The sequence below is a fragment of the Macaca mulatta genome, chromosome 6 (genome assembly GCF_049350105.2).
Source record: "Macaca mulatta isolate MMU2019108-1 chromosome 6, T2T-MMU8v2.0, whole genome shotgun sequence".
NCBI classification, from domain to species: domain Eukaryota; kingdom Metazoa; phylum Chordata; class Mammalia; order Primates; family Cercopithecidae; genus Macaca; species Macaca mulatta.
In genome coordinates this window covers 184,717,103-184,735,786 of record NC_133411.1, presented here as the reverse complement: position 1 = coordinate 184,735,786, position 18,684 = coordinate 184,717,103, and the positions used below count along the sequence as shown (strand labels likewise).

Sequence of the window (18,684 nt, the reverse complement as noted above, 5' to 3'; positions counted from 1 at the left end):
GCAGTATCCTGTTCTGTAAATAGAAGGCCATGGTAAAACACAAATACATGGCAAATAAAACATCGTTATCCACTTCCAGCTAGTTACTGTTGCCGGCTGAAGTCTGAGCCTCTTCTTTGGAAAGGAAATCAAGATGGTTAAGGAGAGGCTAACCTTCAGTTGAGACTCTCCCCTTGATATAATCAACCGAAAAGGCAGTCACTCTCTCCCAGTGCTATTTAATTTGTGCCTGAATAACTCTTCAAATTGTCTCATGGATCCCTGATGGTCTGTGCCCGCTTTGTGGGAAATGCTACCTCAGCAGCCTCGGACTGCACTGTGCATCTGTGGCCAGCTCCCTGGTCACACTTGACCACTTCTGCCCACCAGGGCTGGATCCATGGCTGCCTGTCTCATGCCCACCCCACACTGTTCCAGGCCGAGTGGGCCTGGGCACCTACTTTGCCCCAGGAAGCTCTGGTTTTGTTTTGTTTTGTTTTTGGAGCATGGTTCTAGGTTCAACCACCCCAGGGAGCTAAAATAAAGACAAGGATATAAGAACTAACTTTTTGAGCCCTTCTTAAGTGACAGACACTGTGATTGGTGTTTTACATAGATTCTCTCAATTTCCCCCAAATTTCAGTCATTTATGTGCCACCTTCATGATTTCTGCCTTATCACTTAGTATTTCTCTTTAAATTGATTTGCCTTTTTAAAAAGATCACGATTTTATTTTCAAAGGAAATGCTATATTATTTCCATAAATCACAGTTTAGTGTGCTGGTTATATTTTTCTAACACGCATCACTTGCGAGCTATTAAAATAATAAATGTTCATCTGGATACCACCTAAAGTCATCTTGTACAGCATCAATCGATCACGTGTGTGCCAGCCTCTGGGAGGTACCAGAGCATCTTAGCTGTGCTCACACAGCCCTGGGAGGGTGGCTCATGGCTGAGAATGTGGAGGCTCAAAGGGACACTTGCCCCAAGTTCCACTGGTGGAAAGGGATGGGGCTGAGATCTGGGCCCAGTCTACCTCCAAAGGCATAGGCTCTTTCAATGACAGTACTTTCCAAAATGCACTTTTTAAAATCAAAAGAATCCTTTAAAAGTAAAAGTATAGGAGGAAATCCAACATATAAAACAGATAAAAGTGAAGCTTTTGTGATTGAAATGGGTTTGGAGGATCCATGGCTGCTTCTTTGAGGCCTTCCGTTCCCTAAACCCATCCTGTAATGGGCCCTGAGAACCCTTCTTAGAAGCCCAGGATGCTGAGGAATATTATTTCAAGCCCACATTGCACAACCCTGTCCCTTGGCTCCATTTAGTGCATTTTTTTTTCCCATGAGCCAAACTCCTGAGGGGCAGCTTCTGGGTCTATGTTATTTTTTCTGGTTAGGCATCTGTACCTTGGACCTTGGCCACCTTGAAATCTTGAAATTTTCCATTTTGCCATCTTGAAATCTTCCACTGGCTTTCTAAACCTTACTCTGACCTGATTATTCACTCATCAAACACTGGTGTCTATAATGTGTACCCAGATTTTTAGGGGGTACAAAGGGGTATGATAGGAATGGAATGTATTTCCTTTGGTGGGTTTCCAGACCCGTGTGAGAGACAGACACTGGTCAAGTGCGGTAAGCATGTGAGCAGCCCCTGCTCACCTGAAGCTCACTGGTGTTCTCATTCCTATCTCCCTCAGGTGCTGGCTGCATTCTGTGGTGGGCAAGGCCTGGGATGGGGCTGGCCAAGGGGCCCGAGCTGTGCTGGCTGCCCTCTGCATGGTGAGGCTAGAGGTCTTGCCTGATTTCCCAATGTAATTTCTGGGTTATCTTCCCTTCAGCAAACACTGCCCGACATAAGTCTAGAGTTCGAATCACATCTCACTCAGATCCCCAAACCCTCGCTTCCGTGGGAGGACCCACTTACAATGCTCCCAGCATCTGTAGTATGAAACTCTGCCTGGCTCCCAGCCTCACCCTGTCTTCTCTCCTCATTGCTGAGCCTAATTGACCTTCCAACCTGGAAGCCATCCTCCCACTGAAGTGGGTACCCCAAAAAGATCCTTCTATGCCAGTAAGAAAGGTATCTATTGCCTTAAACATATGAAAAGGTCCTGGCAGAGTTCCAATAGATTTTAAAGATTCCTAAGGGACATTTAGCCTTGTGGTGCCCCCTGACCAAGCCAAGACTGCTATCCAGCCCCTCAGTGCTGACTATGGCCCTGGTCCTCTCTGAAAGGCCTCCATCTTTGGAACACTCTATAATGTCCCCAGAACATCACCTGTGAAGTCTCCTCTGTGCTATGAGACCAGCCAGGTCTTAGCTAAGTCCAAGTTCCGGGAAGCTTCTCTCTTGGTGGGCCCAAGAGTTGAGTCCGCCAGTAAACTCAGAATAACTCAAGTCAATTCAAGCCAAGTCTACTCAGGTCAACTCACGTCAATGCACCTCATCTTCACTATATGAATATGTGCTGTGGACCTCTCTGCCTATTCCACACCACCCTGAGCCAGGCTCTAGTTGAGAGAAAGGCAGAATCCAGCAATAAAATGACACAATCTTGATTCTCAAAGAGCTTTCTGTTTTAAACCCAGATTCCAGACTCAAACTTTTTCTTGAGCTGAGGGAACCCTTTGCACAAGGGGCTGGATAAAGATCCTCCTTTCTGGCCTGGAGACAGGCCAACCAACATCCTAATCCTGAAGTTTGCTTCTCAAGACTTTTCAAACCACCCTTCCTGGGTAGTATGACTTTGTTAACTCAGATTGCAGAGTCAGCTGGCTCCTCCACCTTTAAGATCTGGTTTATATGGGTCCTGAGTCAATCATTCATAATCATTCATTCATTTATTCACAAACCTGCATCGAACACTTACTATGTGCCATCCACCTTACATATATTATCTCATTTAATCCTCAGCGTAATCAATGTGAATGAAAAACCAGTAAGGGGCCAGCTAGACTTCAACTTGGCCCTCATTCCAAAGCCTGTGCTCTTTCCATCTCATCCCACTGCCTCTTAGAACAATTGAATAGAATCTATAACACAGAAAGAGATCACTGAATGCTTAAACCAACACATTCTATATGGAGGGAAAGAGTGGATTAATGAATATTTTATGTAAGACCAAATCCCACCTGACCAGTTTATTAGAATTCTTTCAGAAGAGAACTATATAGGGAGATAAAGCGAGACTTTCACAAAAAGCCTTTGTCAAGTTTCCATCCCAAAGCCTATTAATAAAATTGATTCATTATAGAATTGGGCAGAGGTGGGTGGTGAGTGGGAGGGAGTCTATTTTTGCATGGATAAGGAACTGGCTTAGAGACAAGAAAGAGAGGGTGGAGATAGATGGGTGCTTTTCCAAATGGGTTTCCCAGGAATTGGTACTGAGTTTGGTCTTACATAACACTCAGTACACACGCATTGAGCACCCAGTGTGTGCAGGTCTTGCACTAAGCATGGGGCTGGAGTACCCAAACAAGCCGGAGTCAGCTCTTGTCCTGGAAGAGCCCAAAGGTGCAAGTGCTCAATGACATCTCCAGATTTTGGAAGATGAGAAGCTCCTCAGCAAGAGGAAATGCCAAGACATTGGAGACAAAACTTGAAGAAGGTTGCTGGGAGTGTGGAAACCCCAGACAGCAGTCAGAAGGTCTGGGCTTTAGCACCAGCTCTGTCCCCGACTCTCTGTGTGACACTGGGCCAGTCCCTCCTCGCTCTGGGTCTCAGTTTTCTTTCCTATACAATGAAGAAATTGGACAAGATGATCCCTAAGGCTGCAGTGCTCTGGATGGAGGAGAATAACTTACACTAGGAACTGGTTATGAGGAAGTCTTCATTTCCTGTGGCCAAAATGTCCCCTTCTGTCCCTGCCCTGTGAGGGGAGGCCCCCCTCCCACCTCTCATTTGTGAACAGTAAAGACGAGGCAGAGAGCCATGAGGTCTGTGATGCTGCGGCTCAGAGCCCAGCCTGGAATTCCTCAGTGGCATTCTCTGCGAATGACTCAGCATCATAAATAGCTCCCATCTGGATGAGCAACGATATCTATAGCGATCGAGATCTCTATATCCACATACACTCTCTCTGTGCAAATATGTGGCTCACTGTATGCTAAATACGAGGTGGCCTGGAGACGTTCCTCCTCTTAAGAGACTATTTGGTATGAAACTCAAGACTGTTTATTTAAAGAAACAAGTTTACAACTATGCACACTGGATTACTGGTTGTGGGTGGTGGGGAAGAGGCGATGTGGATGAGGGACGCCGGGTGTGATCCGAGCTTGGCCAGCCACCTGGAAGAGGAGCTGAGGTTGACTCCTCCACCCATAAGATGGTTGGGATCCTGGGCTGGGGAGGGGGTGGCAGGGGGGATGTTGAGCTCATCAGTGCAGGAAGCCACGGCTCAGCAGAAAGAGCACAGGATCTGACAGCGACAACAGAGCCAAATACCAGCCCAGCTGCCTTTCCATTCATCTTGGGCAGTTCATCAGTTCATTCATTCATTCATCAAACATGTACCAAGAACCTACAATGTGCACAGGCCATTGGGATACAGACATGAAAAAACTGGGAATTCAGCCTTAGCTACCTACCAGCTGTGTGTCTTTGGGCAAGTCCTTTCCCTCTCTGAGCTTCAGTTTTCTCTTCTGTAACTGGGGATAATAATATCCACCTCAGATTTTTTGGGGAGCACTGAATAAGGCAATGCACAAGAAAGTGCTTCTCTGTTGTAAATGTCTCTGCAAATGCAAGATAAACACCATTCCATCACAGTGCCCAATTGATCCATCTCATTCCATCTTAGGACTGTTCTTGGCAATCGCAGAGGGAAGACATGCCCCCTTCATCAGGGCTCCAAGGGTGAGGGGATGCCCTGAACACACTATCCAGGGCTTTGGTGCTGAGCAGTGCCCTTACCTTTGCTTCCTGGCAGAGCTGGGATGCAGGCGCCTTCAGTCACTGAGCAGAGCAGATAGCATGGCAGGGACCACACCTTCCTGGAGGAGGAGAGAGGAGGTTGAGGGCTGAGGAGAGAGCTTCTGGAGGAATTGGCTTGCTGAATGGGCATGGAGCCCCAGACCCCAGTGAAGGCATGCCCTCACCTCTCTGGAGGCCACCACTGTTGCTCTTGATTCCAGCAAAGGGCTGGGTGGGATGGGGCCCTCATGGCATCAGATCCAACTCCTGGCCCATCTCACCCAATCTGACAGTAGTTACCCATCTTGTTCACTGGTGCAGGTAGCACTTGGATCGTACCATCGACTGTATTTTCTTACTTAAATGTGATTTCTGATTGGTATAAAGGGACAGGATTTATCATCAATCATATCTGGTTTTGAATTCCAGCTTTGGGGATGTCCTTCTGAGCCTCAATGTCCTTATCTGTAAAATGGGATGCCTAATAGTACTGGCCTCATATACTCAGTGCTATATAAGTGCTTGTTATTATTACTGTTGTTAAATAAGATCATGTCTGTGAAGATGTTTTTTTTTACACTATAGCTCCTCAAATTTTAATTACCTTCCTCTGCTTGATTCTAGGGGGCATCATGCATTCCGTAAAAGGCAAAGATTAGCTGTTACATGACTTTGTTTCCAGAGCTCTGCATGGGGTCAGGCAGATTGTAGGTGCCAGTCAATAATTGTTGACTGAGCATCGTGACAAGCTTGCTAGATTTGGTATCACATATTTAGGATGAGTGAGGTCGATGTTCCATCCTCATTTGATAGATGAGAATACTGATGTGGAGAGGGGGAGATGGTCTGCTTAAGATCACATGGGGGTAGGCCTGGAGCTGGGACTCTTCTCTCTCCAGCTCTTGCTCTCTGCTGCAGCCTGGGCCCCCCTTGGAGGGGAACCAAGGCCCCAGTAACTGAAGTGGCTGCAACGTCCTCCACCCAGGACAACCTGTCGCCTCCTCCCCCAACTCTCCATTTCCTCTTCTTTTAGTAACCATAGCACTGCTCTCAGTGGCTCCGAAGCAGATACTATTGTCTCATTTGCAGAGGTGAGGACTAAGGTTGAGAGGCATGAAGGGTTGGCCCAGATCACGGAGACAGTATAGAGTGAATCAGGGCTTTCCACAGGAATCAGCCAACTCCAGGCACGGTTACCTCCTAACACAACCCTCAGACCCCCACTTCCCTCCCCTCCTCCATTGCTAGAATAGGAGCTCCTTGGGGCCGAGTCCGGCTGTCTCCCCAGAGCCTGGCATTTAGCAGAACTTGATAAGTATCTGTTGAGTGAATGAATGAAAGAGTGAGTAACTAAGTGGGTGAATGACTCTGCCAGGCCGTGTTCTAAATGCTGGTGACAACAGCAGTGAAAAGGGCAGGCATGATCCCTGCTCTCAGGGAGCTGACAATATTTGAGTTTAAAACTAGCAACTGGATTAAAAACAGGGCAGATGTTCCTGTTTCCAGCTTGCTGGAGAGGGAGAAGGGGTGGGCGCCTGTGGGCTGCAGCCTGCTGCCTGCCCAGGGAATGAGCACCTGGGTGCAAATGGCATCTTCCCCGTCCTTAGGTGGGGCCACCTGTGTGCAGGGACAGGAGGCTGGCCTTTAAGAAGGGAAGGAAGGAAGGAGAGGTGATACAATTCTGTGTTTAACGTCTACCTACTGCTCAGTCCCAAACAGCTAGCGTGTCATCTGGCACATAGCACGTGCTTAGTAAACTTTTGTTCCATGAATGAAGAGTGGGCAGAGCACATTTTGGGATGACTTGGGTCTAGGAGGCAGGGAGAATCAAGAGTGTTAACTACTAGAATTATTACGACTTAGAATGGAGCGTCACTCCTTACAGAGCCTTTTCACACACTGGTCATTCTCCTGGGCAGGAGAGGGGCCCGCTGAGCACACACTTGCTGGTGAGTGCTCTGTACCTCTGTGCGGGGCACCGGTGGTGTTGGTGTAAACAAAACAGCAATGCCACCACCTTCAGTGTATTTATGTGTGCCAAGCCCTCACAGCCACAATCCTTAACGCTCCCATTAGCCTGGCAATGCCAGTGTCATAACTCCTACCAACACAGAGGATGGCACGGAGGCCCAGAGAGGCCTTGATCTTGCACGGTGGAAACCCGTGAGTAACTGAGTGGGTGAATGACTCTGCCAAGGTCTCCTGTCTTACTCTAGGAGTGAGACATAAAAACTTCATAGCTGAGGCTGGTCGCAGTGGCTCATGCCTGTAATCCCAGCATTTTGGGAGGCCAAGGTGATGGATCGCCTGAGGTGGGGAGTTCGAGACCAACCTGACCAACATGGAGAAACCCCATCGCTACTAAAAAAAAATTAGCCAGGCATGGTGACACATGCCTGTAATCCCAGCTACTCGGGAGGCTGAGATAGGAGAATCACTTGAACCTGGGAGGCAGAGGTTGTGGTGAGCCAAGATGGCACCATTGCACTCCAGCCTGGGCAACAAAAGCAAAACTCCGTCTCAAAAACAAAAACAAACAAAAGACAAAAAACACAAAAAAGTTCACAGCCGAATGGAGACACGAGCAGGAAAGCAGACAGTTAAGCTACAATGTGCCACCCCCTCTAACACAGTTTTCCCTGAGGTTCCTCTCTCTTCAGCACTTTAGAGAAGCTGGGAGGGCTTCTCTGAAAAGGTGAGTCTGGAGCTAAGGATTTGCAGAGGCCAGTGGACAGTGGGGCAGGAAGGGCTTTCCAGGCAGAAGGAACAGCATCTGCAAAGACACGGAGGATGCATGGTCTACTCAGGGAACTGGGAGGAAGGTGGCTTGGCTGGAGCCTCACGGCCAAAAAAGAGACTGGCAGGTTGTCAGAGCCAGTTTAGAAGGGGCCTTAGAGGAGCTTAGGCTTCACCTTGAGGGTGATGAGGAGCCATTGCAGGGCTCAGCTCTGCGCTCTCGATCCGTCCGGGCACCTCAGGGGCTCAAGGATGAGAATGGGAGCATGAAGGTGGGGAATCTGGGGTGCTCTTAACAGGTTGTGGACAGGGAGCTGTGCTAAGGCAGTGGCTTGGGGTGGAAAAGATAAGAGGAGTAGGTAGCAGGACTGAGGGCTTGATGAGGTGTGGAGCTGAGGGAGAATGGGACTCAGCCTGCTGGCTTGGGTGTGTGTGTAGTAGTGACATGGGCGTCTGTGGCAGTCAACCCTCTCGTCAGCTGACCCACCCTGTGGAGTTGGAGGTCCTCTCCCAGCCACGAGAAAATCGCTGTGGCAGCTCCTAGTGCCAGTTCCAGCAAAGGCTACCCCTACCACCTGACTGCTTGCAGACCGTGTCCTAGCAACCTTGCAGCCCTCCCCTTGGCAACATGAGCTCCTCCTCTGACTGCGCTGGAAGGAAAGGTGGGGCTGGGATGCCCCCTGACCACTAGACCTGCCCAGGGGACTTGCCACTTGCAGCCTGCCGGGCTCATCAGGTGGAGGCTGGCCAACCAGGTGAGGGAGGTGGTCTGGACACGGAAAGCCTTGGGAGCTGGGTTCTGACCCCAGAGCTGATGCTCTGTGTGAAAGATCTTGGACATGTTTCTTCCCCTCCACAGGTGTCAGTTTTCCCTTCTGTAAAATAAAAAGGGATCGCTGCAGTCTAATGCTGTCTCATCCCATTTTTGATATTTTCCATGCTTATTGCTTGGATTCTCTGTTGCTGACACAGATTTTAGTGTCAGACTCCAGGGATTTAAATCCTAGTGGACAAGTCATCTCATCCCTGAGTCTAGATATTTTTTTTCTCTGAAAAATGGATATATCTCATGTTTACTCAAAAGGGTTATTAGAGTTGGCTGAAATGGTGTCAATCGAAGTGCTTTACAAATGGCGAAGAATAATTAAGATGAATGTTATTGATTTCATTTCATCACATGGTCCGTGCTCTATTGAAATTCATTGGCCCACAACCAGCAGCGGCCACAGCAGCAAGAGTTTACTGAACACTTACTATGTGCCAAGCATTGTGCTGAGTGTTTTCCTAATATTACAACAACCATGGGAGCTACCTATAATTATTATCCCCATTTTACATATGAACAAAATGGAGGGCTCATACGGTTAAGTATAGGAAGAGCTTGGCCTGGCTCCCTGGCTTCAAAACGTGCTGGTTTGAAATGCATGAGGTGTCCACCTCAGGATCTCTTCTTACATCTTAGGTTTTTCCTCTTGTCTGAAGTCAGAATCTAACAGGGTTGGCTAGTCAGGGGAGTAGCACTAACATTTAATGAGCATCTTTTATGTGCCAAGAATCGACCAGGCTTTCAGATTTAAACGTGTGTGTCAATCACCGGGAGAGCTTGTTAAAATGCAGGTTCTGATTCAGTGCCTCTGAGATGCAGCTGAGATCGTGCATTTCTAATAAACTCCCAGCTGATGTTGATGCTGCCGGTCTGTGGACCACACATTGAGTAGCCAGGCACTAGAGGACTTTAACCAGTATCCTACTGAATCCTGGTGACTAAGTTTTATTAGTTCTGGGTTCAAAGACGGGGAAATCGAGGCTTGAGAGGCAATGCACCTTACTAGGCTCCCAAAGCATACAAGGGCTGGGTCTGATCCTACACAGCACCTTAGGGTACAGGCCCAGTATCACCTCCTTGATGTGTGATCCTTTCTCCGGGCTTCTGTCTCCACAGCCAAGGCAGGCAGTGTTCTCTGGGGCCCCTACCGGGAACAGTTTCTTATTTTCAGTTCTCCATGAGCAGACTGGCTCCTGATACTGGCTCCTAGTGGGAACAGGGCTTGGCCCAGGCAGTGTCCCTGCCGTTGAGCAAATGTCTTAGGGCCAAGATTAGAACCTACTTATGTACAACTCATTTCACCTTCCTCACCCTAATCCCTCCTCTTTTGTATCCTGTCTTTATTTAAAATTTTGATATTTTATTTATCATGGTTTTTTTGCACTAATTTTTTTAAAATATTGCATACAAAGTTATTTATCTTAATCAAGTTTTCAGCATCCCCTTAAATTGTGCACCAGAGGCAGGTGCCTTACTGGCCTCACCCCAGTCCTGGTGGCCTTATGTTGTCTCCCTCCCCCTGCATCCAACCGGCATTAGGATGCTGCCCGCAAGGCACTGCAGTGCCCACACGGCCGCCCGCGCCAATGGATTTATTTCCCAGCAGGTGAGTCCTGCAGATGCATCACTTGCGCTGCCCCTTGGCTGACCTGCTCTAGAGATGGCAGCAGGGACTGTGGCCTGAAGGAGGGCCCAGGGAATCACTCTGACATGGGCTTCACCCCATCCACCCCTTACTGGCTGAGTGACTGAAGGAAGTGACTTCACCACACTTTAGATCACGCTACCCCTCTGTCTCACAAGGAGACTCCCCCAGCCTTCAAGGCCCTGCCTAACCCCAGCCTCACAGCCTTTCTGCTCTCACCATCTGTGACCTCCTCCTTGCTCACTTGGTTCCTGCCCTGCAATCTTGTCAGGGTTGTTTTTGTCCTAGGACCTCTGCATGTTCTGTTCCTTCTGCCTCTACGCTTGTCCCATAGGCAGGTTCTTCTCATTCAGATGCCAGCCCCAATGCCTCTTCCTTGAAGCCTTCCCTAATTTAAACAGCCTCATCCTCCTTGGCACACTGTCTTTTACTTTCTTTCTAGTATTTATATGACTTGGTGAAATGATTTTGTTTACTTGCCTGGTTTTTTTCTCCCCACTAGAAAGTGAGCTCCACAGAGGCATGGCCCTTGTCTTCCTCTTCACTGTCTCTCCAGCTTCTAAAACAGTTATTGGCTCATACAACTGCCCAGTGGGTATTGACGAATCAATGAGCTATTCCTTGGGCTTCAGTTTTCACATTTGGGAAGTGGGATGATAACCTTAACCCACAGTGTTATTTTCATAATTGAAAGCACATTTGGGCCGGGCACAGTGGGTGGCTCATGCCTGTAATTCCAGCACTTTGGGTCCCAGCAAACAGATCACCCGAGGTCAGGAGTTCAAGACCAACCTGGCCAACATGGTGAAACCCTGTCTCTACTAAAAATACAAAAATTAGTCTGGTGTGATGTCAGGTGCTTGTAATCCCAGCTACTTGGGAAACTGAGGAAGGAGAATTGCTTGAACCTGGGAGGTGGACATTGCAGTGAGCCAAGATCATGACACTGCATTCCAGCCTGGGTGACAGAGCGAGACTCTGTCTCAAAAAAAAAAGAAAGAAAGAAAGAAAGAAAGAAAGAAAGAAAGAAAGAAAGAAAGAAAGAAAGAAAGAGAAAAAGAAAGCAAGCACATTTGTTGAGCATCTGCTATGTGCCTGTCATTGTGCAAAACGACCCAGCGAGCCCTGGTGGTATTATCCCCATTTTACAGATGATGAACTTGAAGCTCAGAGACGTGGTGGGATTTGCTTAAGATCTTCCAGCTAGAACAGTCAGGGCTGAGGCTCTCTCCTGTTGGAGAAACACCTGGCCCCATGCCCTGCTCTGCAGAGGTGTTCCTGATGTGAGAGCCAGGGCTGAGTTCCTCGGAGCCTTTTGCCATTTGCTGCTTGAACTGCAAGACCCTACTTGCCCGCCTGGCTGTCGCAGCTTCCAACGAGTCAGAGACAGGAATTCTAATGGCTGGTTTTTGTGGAACACAAGGGCCTGCCTCTGCAAATGTGGAGATACATTTTCTCCGCATTGGCACTTACCACGCTGAATGTCTGGGGAACAGTTTTCATCTGCCAGGCACTTTACCAAGATTAACTTTTGAACCCTATGCAGCAATGCTTGTTGCAGATTGAGGGGGTGGCAGGGAAAGTGTGGGCAGTGGTGTCTTTGATCACAGGAGAACCTAGGATTTGGAAGGGCTTGAGACCCCACGTCAACACCTCTGGAAGGTTGGTTTATTTTCTTGAGAAGTGGTTTCTCCATTGTCCTGAAAGCACTGAGCTCCTAGACGATTCAAGGTTTCTGATGTTTGCTGGCCCACTTGGCTACCAATTCAGCAATGTAGTCCCCAAATATTTTCTGAGAATACCCTAGGCATTATTCTAGACTCTGAGGATGCAATGATGGGACAAAATATATGCTGCCTTTGTCCTCCTACAGATATTAACTCAGTGGAGGAGCTGGAGGACAGAGACTGCTGCCGGTAACTGGCTGTGTGACTGTGGGTTAGTTCCCTTCCCTCTCTGGGCCTTTGAATTTTATCTTCCTCTCTATTCTGAACCCCCATGCTTAAAAGTCTTCAATAGCTCCCCATTGCTTACAGAACAAGGTGGGCATCTGTGGCCTGGGATTCAAGGCCCCAAGCCGGGCTCTAGTGGACACTTCTTGGCATGTGCTCCTGGCTCGCCCATCTCCATTTTGCTCCGTTTTTATTTAGAATACTCGTACTCATACGGCACTTTCTGAGTGCCAGGAATGTCTGAGTGCTGCACATATTTTAACTTGTTTAACTCTCACAGAAATCCCTTGAAATAAGTCTTTGGACTCTCATCATCTCCATTTTAAGAATGAGGACATCGAGTCACACAGGGGTAAACAACTTGCCTAAGCCCATGCAGCTTCTCAATGGCAGGGCTGGGGTTTGAAAGCAGGCAGCCTGGCTCCTGGGCCATGCCCTCCACGGCCACCACACACTGCCGCTTGGTGCACCTGTGCAGCAGCCTTACCACTCTCCTTTCCCAGATACAATCCCACATCCATTGTGCACCTCCGTGAAGCCTTCCCTGATGCTTCCCAGGCTGACTTAAATCTTCTTGTCTCTGTTCCCACAATGGCAGCCTTTAGCATGGGATACTGTTGTTCTTGCTTGCCTATTGTCTCCTCAGTTGAATGTTGACCACCTCCGGGTGGGAGAGGCTGTGTCTCACCCTTCCTGCCTCAGTGCTCAGCCCAGCACCCCCGTATCATCCACTCTTCACACAGCAACAGAGGCATTTTTTTTAAAACATCCAGTTTTTTTTTTTTTTTTAACACTCCTCTGCTTAAAGCCATCTGGCTACTATCTATTACATTTAGAATAACAGCTTCAATCCTGACCATGGCCTAGAAGGGCCTGCACGATCTCCTTTCTGTCCTATCCCTGCCCCTGGCGGCTGCTGCTCTCCCCTCACTCACTCCACCTCCCATCTGTCCCCACACAGTCCAGGCTCACATTAGGGCCTCTGCCAGAGCGATTTCCTTTGCCTGGAGTGTGCTGCCCCACGTCGTCACATGACTGACTCTTGTTATTCAGGCCTCAATTCCATGTCACTGGTTCACACAGGCCTTCTCTATCTGTCTGTCTGTCTATTTTCACATTTGCTTTTCAATTGTTATCAATGACTGTGCCTACTGTGAATCTGTGAGCCCCATGAGAACAGAGATTAGCAGTGCCTTGTTCTGCTGTATCACCATCACTTGGAATAGTGCCTGACACAGAATAGCCATTCAATGAGTAAGCGTCTTGAAGGAAGAGGAGATGCTCACCAAGTCCCTTTGGGATCTTACATATTGCAGTTCAACTAGGCCCAGGTAATATAATGCATCGAAGTCAGTCTCATCCCAAGCTGATAGCTGGGATAATTTCACAAGCTGGGATGCCCTATGTTGATCGCTTTTCTATGTCTGGACTGCAATCACACTCCCAGAGCAAGGCACTTTTTTTTTTTTTTTCTGGAGATGGAGTCTCACTCTGTTGCCCAGGCTGGAGTGTAGTGGCACGATCTCAGCTCACTGCACCCTCCACCTGCTGGGTTCAAGGGGACTTTTATTGGCTTTTAATGGCTGTTCTCTGCTGACTTCCCTTCACCAAGGATGCTAAGAGCTCCTTGCATGTGCTCTCAATTGTCTACCTAAGACTTGGGGAAACTTGTGAGACACTGCCCTCCCCATCTGGTAGCAGGGGCTTCCCTGCAAAGTGAAATATCTGACTTGCAGAGTAAAAGCCCCAGAGCCCAGTCAGAACACACATACCCATTATGGCCATCACATTTCATCAGTAATATCAGTAATGGGGAGACTTTATGTTCCCAAAAGGCACAAGAGCTCTGAGTCCTACCAGGGCCTGAGCCAAACACTACTCATTTAGCACCTCCAAGGAGCTGAGGTCTGTAACTGAGCAGGGTGTGCAGCCAAATTCAGGGCAAATGGGAAAAGGAAGGCCTCATATGCATCTGGTTAAGGCAAGCAGGGCAGGCAAAAATCCACAGAAATGAGATCTGGGCTTCTGACTGTTCAGCCTTTTGCTAATGAGAACCTAGGGACCAGCTGAGAGGTTAGCACAGCAGCCAGAAAGAAGGTGCCACCAAGATCAAGTTACTTAGAAAATATATGGAAGGGGCTGGGTGGAGTGGTTCATGCCTTCAATCCCAGCAGCATTTGGGGAGGTGAGGCAAGAGGATCACTTGAGCCCAGGAGTTTGAGACCAGCGTGGGCAACATAGTGAGATTCAATTTCTACAAAAAGAAAGAAAGAAAGAAAGAAAGAAAGAAAGAAAGAAAGAAAGAAAGAAAGAAAGAAAGAAAGAAACTTTAAAAAAATAGCTGGGCATGGTGGTGCACGCCTGTAGTCCAAGCTACTTGGGAGGCTGAGGAGGGAGGACCCCTTAAGCCCAGGAGTTTGAGGATGCAGTAAGCTGTGATTACACTATATATATATATATGTATATACACACACACACACACACACACACACACACACACATATATATATATAGAGAGAGAGAGAGAGAGAAGGGAAACTTGCAAAGGGATCTCAAAGATCAAGACCAACTGTCATACATAGCCATCTTCTTGAGAACCAAGAAGGCTATTTTTTGCCCCCCTTCCTTTTTCCTCTTCCAGCCTCTTTGAGCTAGAGAAGAAAATGGCATCCTAAATTTATGAGTTCATAGATCTGGGTTCTGGTCTCTGCACTATGGAACTTTGGGCCAGTTTCTCCCCATTTTTTACCCCTCTTTTCCTCATTTGTAAAATGTGGCTGTTGAGCCGGATGATTTCCAAATCAATGATTTCCATAATGTTACGCTTTCTAGCCTTAGGAGCTCATGATTCAAATTACTTTGAAAAGGAAGCTCTTGCTTTTTCTCTATGGGGTTTGATTTGTCTTTACTTATTGGTCTAATGCCCAGTGTAGGTAGTGGACATGAACAATTCTGGCATGGTCAAACCTGTTGAGGGTTGATGTATCCCTTGTTTATTTCTGAAACAGTTTCTTTTAATGCATGTGGCTCATCACTATAGTGTGGCTTCTCAAGACATCCTGCAAAGAACAGAAATGTTCAGAATGGATTGAGGAGGGAAGGTCACCATTTGAGTTAGTGACTTCCAGGGTGGTCCAGTATCTGAATGGCAGAAGTTGTACGGATGTTAAAATCTCTCTGCATGAAATGATGTGATGTCTTGGGTTTGCTTCCAAATAAGTCAGTGTGAGTGTGTGCGCATGTGATGAGAGTGGATGTGGGTGTGTGTGATGAGAGTGGGTGTGGGTATAAATGAAACAAAATTGGCCAACTGTTGAAGCTGAATGATGGGTATGTGGGGGTTTATTATACTATTCTTTCTATTTTTCTAAATATGTTTGAAGTATTCCATCATAAAAGGCTCTTTGGAGACTGGCTCCAGCCCTTCTCTCCACTCTCATCTTTCAGTCCATATCCCGAGGACCCTCTGGCACAGTGACATTTCCTTGGTGGCTGGGACTTCACATCTCTTGGCCTTGACACACAGCTCTCTCTGCCTGGGGTCCTTCTCCTCGTCTTTCCTTACAGTTCCTGACTCCTGCTTCTGAGATCCCACCAGCCCAGTTGCCTTGATACTTATCATAACATATTGCAACTGTTTGTTTTCTTTTCTGGCCTGTGACCTCCTCAAGCTACTTCTCTACCTCCCCAGTGCACAGCCAGTGCCTGGTATATAATAAGTCCCCAGTACAAGTTTACAGAAAGGATAATAGCAGTCATAGGATCTACCGTTTTTTGAGCATTTACTATGTGCCACTAAGCTCATTACATGGCTCGCTCATTAAATTATCATCCAAGTGGGTACTATTAATCTTCTCATTCCTCTTTAATAGCTGAAGATAGTCTCAGAAGGTCACTTGCCCAAGGTCACATGCTAGTAAGTAAACCACTCTGCTATTCTTGCATCTGGGATTTTAAGACTTCTCCGTGAATGTTATGCAACAGGACCAGGAGTTAGAGAGCCCGGGTTTTAGGCCCGGCTTTGCTACTAAATTGCTGAGTGACCTTGGGCGAAGCACCCCTGCCCCCTAGGCCTTGTCTTCCGCGGAGACAATGAGTGATCTAGAGTGTCACGTGATCCGAGGGCCCTCCCAGCCTCAGCTCTCAGAGAAAAGGTTTCTCTTCCTCGTATGCTTTCCTGCCGCGGAACTGGCTTCCCTGTTTGGGAACCTCCCGGCTTCACAGACGCCCTCAACCTTTTTTTCTTGCTAATTGCAACCTCCCAGGCCTAAGCCGAGTTCTCGACCTGCGATCTGGGTCGCCCCCTCCCCACTGCCTTGTCTGCGGTCTGGGATTTCTCTGGAGGTGGGGGCGAACCCCGGGGCGTGAGGGAGAGAGGGAGCCTGGAGCTGTCCCGTTCGTGAGGCTTCCCCGCGGCTTCTCAGCCCCCCTCCCCCTACGGAAACTCAGCCTCACACTTTCTAGGGATGTTCCGGGGACAGCCGGAGTCAGTGATTGCAGCTGCCAGCCGCGGGCTTCTGTGCTGGGCTCTTGGAAGTCCGCGGTTCTGAGCTGGGATGGGGGTGGGGGTCTGGAGGGAAGAAGGGGCGGCGCACTTCTTCCTCCCCGCCGAGACCTCAGCCTAGGCCCAGCCCGCCCAGCGGAGCCGGGACCCTTCTGTGCCTGTGTCCCCTCCACCCTTTTGCCCACTCTTAGCTGGGCCCCGCCATTGCACGGCCAGGCCTCGGCGGACGGCAGACCCAAGCCGGAGACGCGCGGCTGTGCTAGGCCCCCGCCCAGCTCGCCGGTGACACCGCTCTGGGAGAAGCTGAAATCCCCCGATCGATGCAGCCTCACGCCACCCCTAGGCGCGCAGGGGGCCCCAGACCCGCGGCTTTGTTCGCGGTTCGCTGTGCAGCAGGAGAGAGCTGTCCGCCGCCGCGGTGCTGGCGCGGGGAGCGGCGCGCGGGGGCGAAGGACTGTCCTTAGCAGCCGCGCGGAACCCGGGCGGAGGGTGCAGAGGAGCCTGCCCGGCCGCCGCTGTCCTCCGCTGCAGTGCTGACCCGGGAGGGACCCCGCGCGGCGCGGGAGCTGTCCCCGAGGTAGTGCTGGAGCGAGAAGCCCGAGGCGCCCTCTGCCTCGCCCCGGAAGAGCCGCCGGCGGCTGAGAGCTCTAGGGAGGGGGAGAGGCCGGAGGAAGCCGCCTTCAGGAAGCTCTCGAGCGCGGGGCCTGTGGCCGGGGTCTCTCCGCCAACCGCTCCCGCGGAGGAGGGCGGCTCAGCCACAGGGAGCGAGCGCGCGTTCTACAAACCTGTTGGAGGTTGCAGCTCCTCCGCGGCCGACCAGGGCGCCCGGGACCGAGGTTCTGGCGCGTTTCTCCCTCCCCCTCTTCCTTGACTCCTCCGCCGAGGCGCTCCCTCCTGCCTGGGCTAGCACACGTGCACGCGGGGGGCGCCAAGCCCCGTTTCTGTCCGCCCCGAATGTCTGCCGAGCTGCAGGGCACAGAGCCCAGAGGCCTCCCCCCAAGGGCAGACCCGCTCCCAGGGAGACCCAAGCTTCCCGAGAAAGGAGGCGGGGGCTGGCGGCGGAGACGAGAGAGGGCGCCAGCAGAGGTGGCCGTGAAATCAAGGAGACAAGGGAGAGTTCCCACACAGGCAGTGCTGCCCTGAAGTTCGAGGACTTAGGGGTCTGCCACTAGGGCATCCTGACTTTGAAATATGTCTTTCTCCATTTCTGTGACCAATAACCAAATGCAGGTCTACCTACCTGTTCTGCTGCAAACTGCACTCACTGGCCTGACAGCCGCTAGTACCTCATTCCAGGCTGTCTTTTACCATGTCCCAGAGAAAGCTCTCTAAACTAACTTTTTGACGGGATCCTTCACTAGCAAGACAAGCTATGTGCCCATCATGACAGAGGACCACTTATTCTGAACAGGCTTACCCCAGTGCCTTAGCACCTGCCCTTCCCTTTGGCTGAGACTTTCTCCCTTCCTTACTACTTATGCTTTATCTGCAGGTGAAAGCATCCTCATTTTACATGCAAATTTTCCTGGCCCCTAAGGCACAGTCAGTCACTGCCTCCTCTAGAATCCCTCAGCCTTTACATCCCTCCACTACACTTCTCATCACATTGTGTTACTCATGCACCTCTATCCTCAGTTGCCAGGCTAATAAAAACTGGTTCCATATTTTATGTTTCTCTGTATCTTCATCTCCTAGCCTGGTGACTGGCACACAATAGAGGTTGGGTTATATCTGCTGAATGAATGTACACATGAGAAGCAGAGGTCAAAATAACTTCCTTTTCTTCATGTGATTGCTCATTCGATTTCTTTCTTTCTTTCTTTTCTTTTCTTTCTTTCTTTCTTTTTTTTTTTTTTTTTTTTTTTTGAGACAGAGTCTCGCTCTGTCGCCCAGGCTGGAGTGCAGTGGCGCGATCTCGGCTCACTGCAAGCTCTGCCTCTGGGGTTCATGCCATTCTCCTGCCTCAGCCTCCCAAGTAGCTGGGGCTGCAGGCGCCTGCCACCACACTGGCTAATTTTTTGTATTTTTAGTAGGGATAAGGTTTCACCGTGTTAGCCAGGATGGTCTCTATCTCCTGACCTCGTGATCCGCCCGCCTTGGCCTCCCAAAGTGCTGGGATTAC

General features: G+C 49.4%; 1 protein-coding gene across 2 annotated transcripts in view; it reads right to left on the bottom strand.

The window, feature by feature from the left end:
• CPLX2 (complexin 2) overlaps nt 1-17,600 on the bottom strand; it is an 87,512-nt gene extending 69,912 nt beyond the window's left edge. Inside the window, 2 exon segments of one of the 2 annotated variants that reach the window (NM_001348410.1) lie at nt 4,900-4,979; nt 17,348-17,529. The gene's annotated coding sequence lies outside the window, so the exon portion shown is untranslated. 2 annotated transcript variants of the gene reach the window in all.
• Between the last annotated feature and the right edge of the window lie 1,084 nt (nt 17,601-18,684).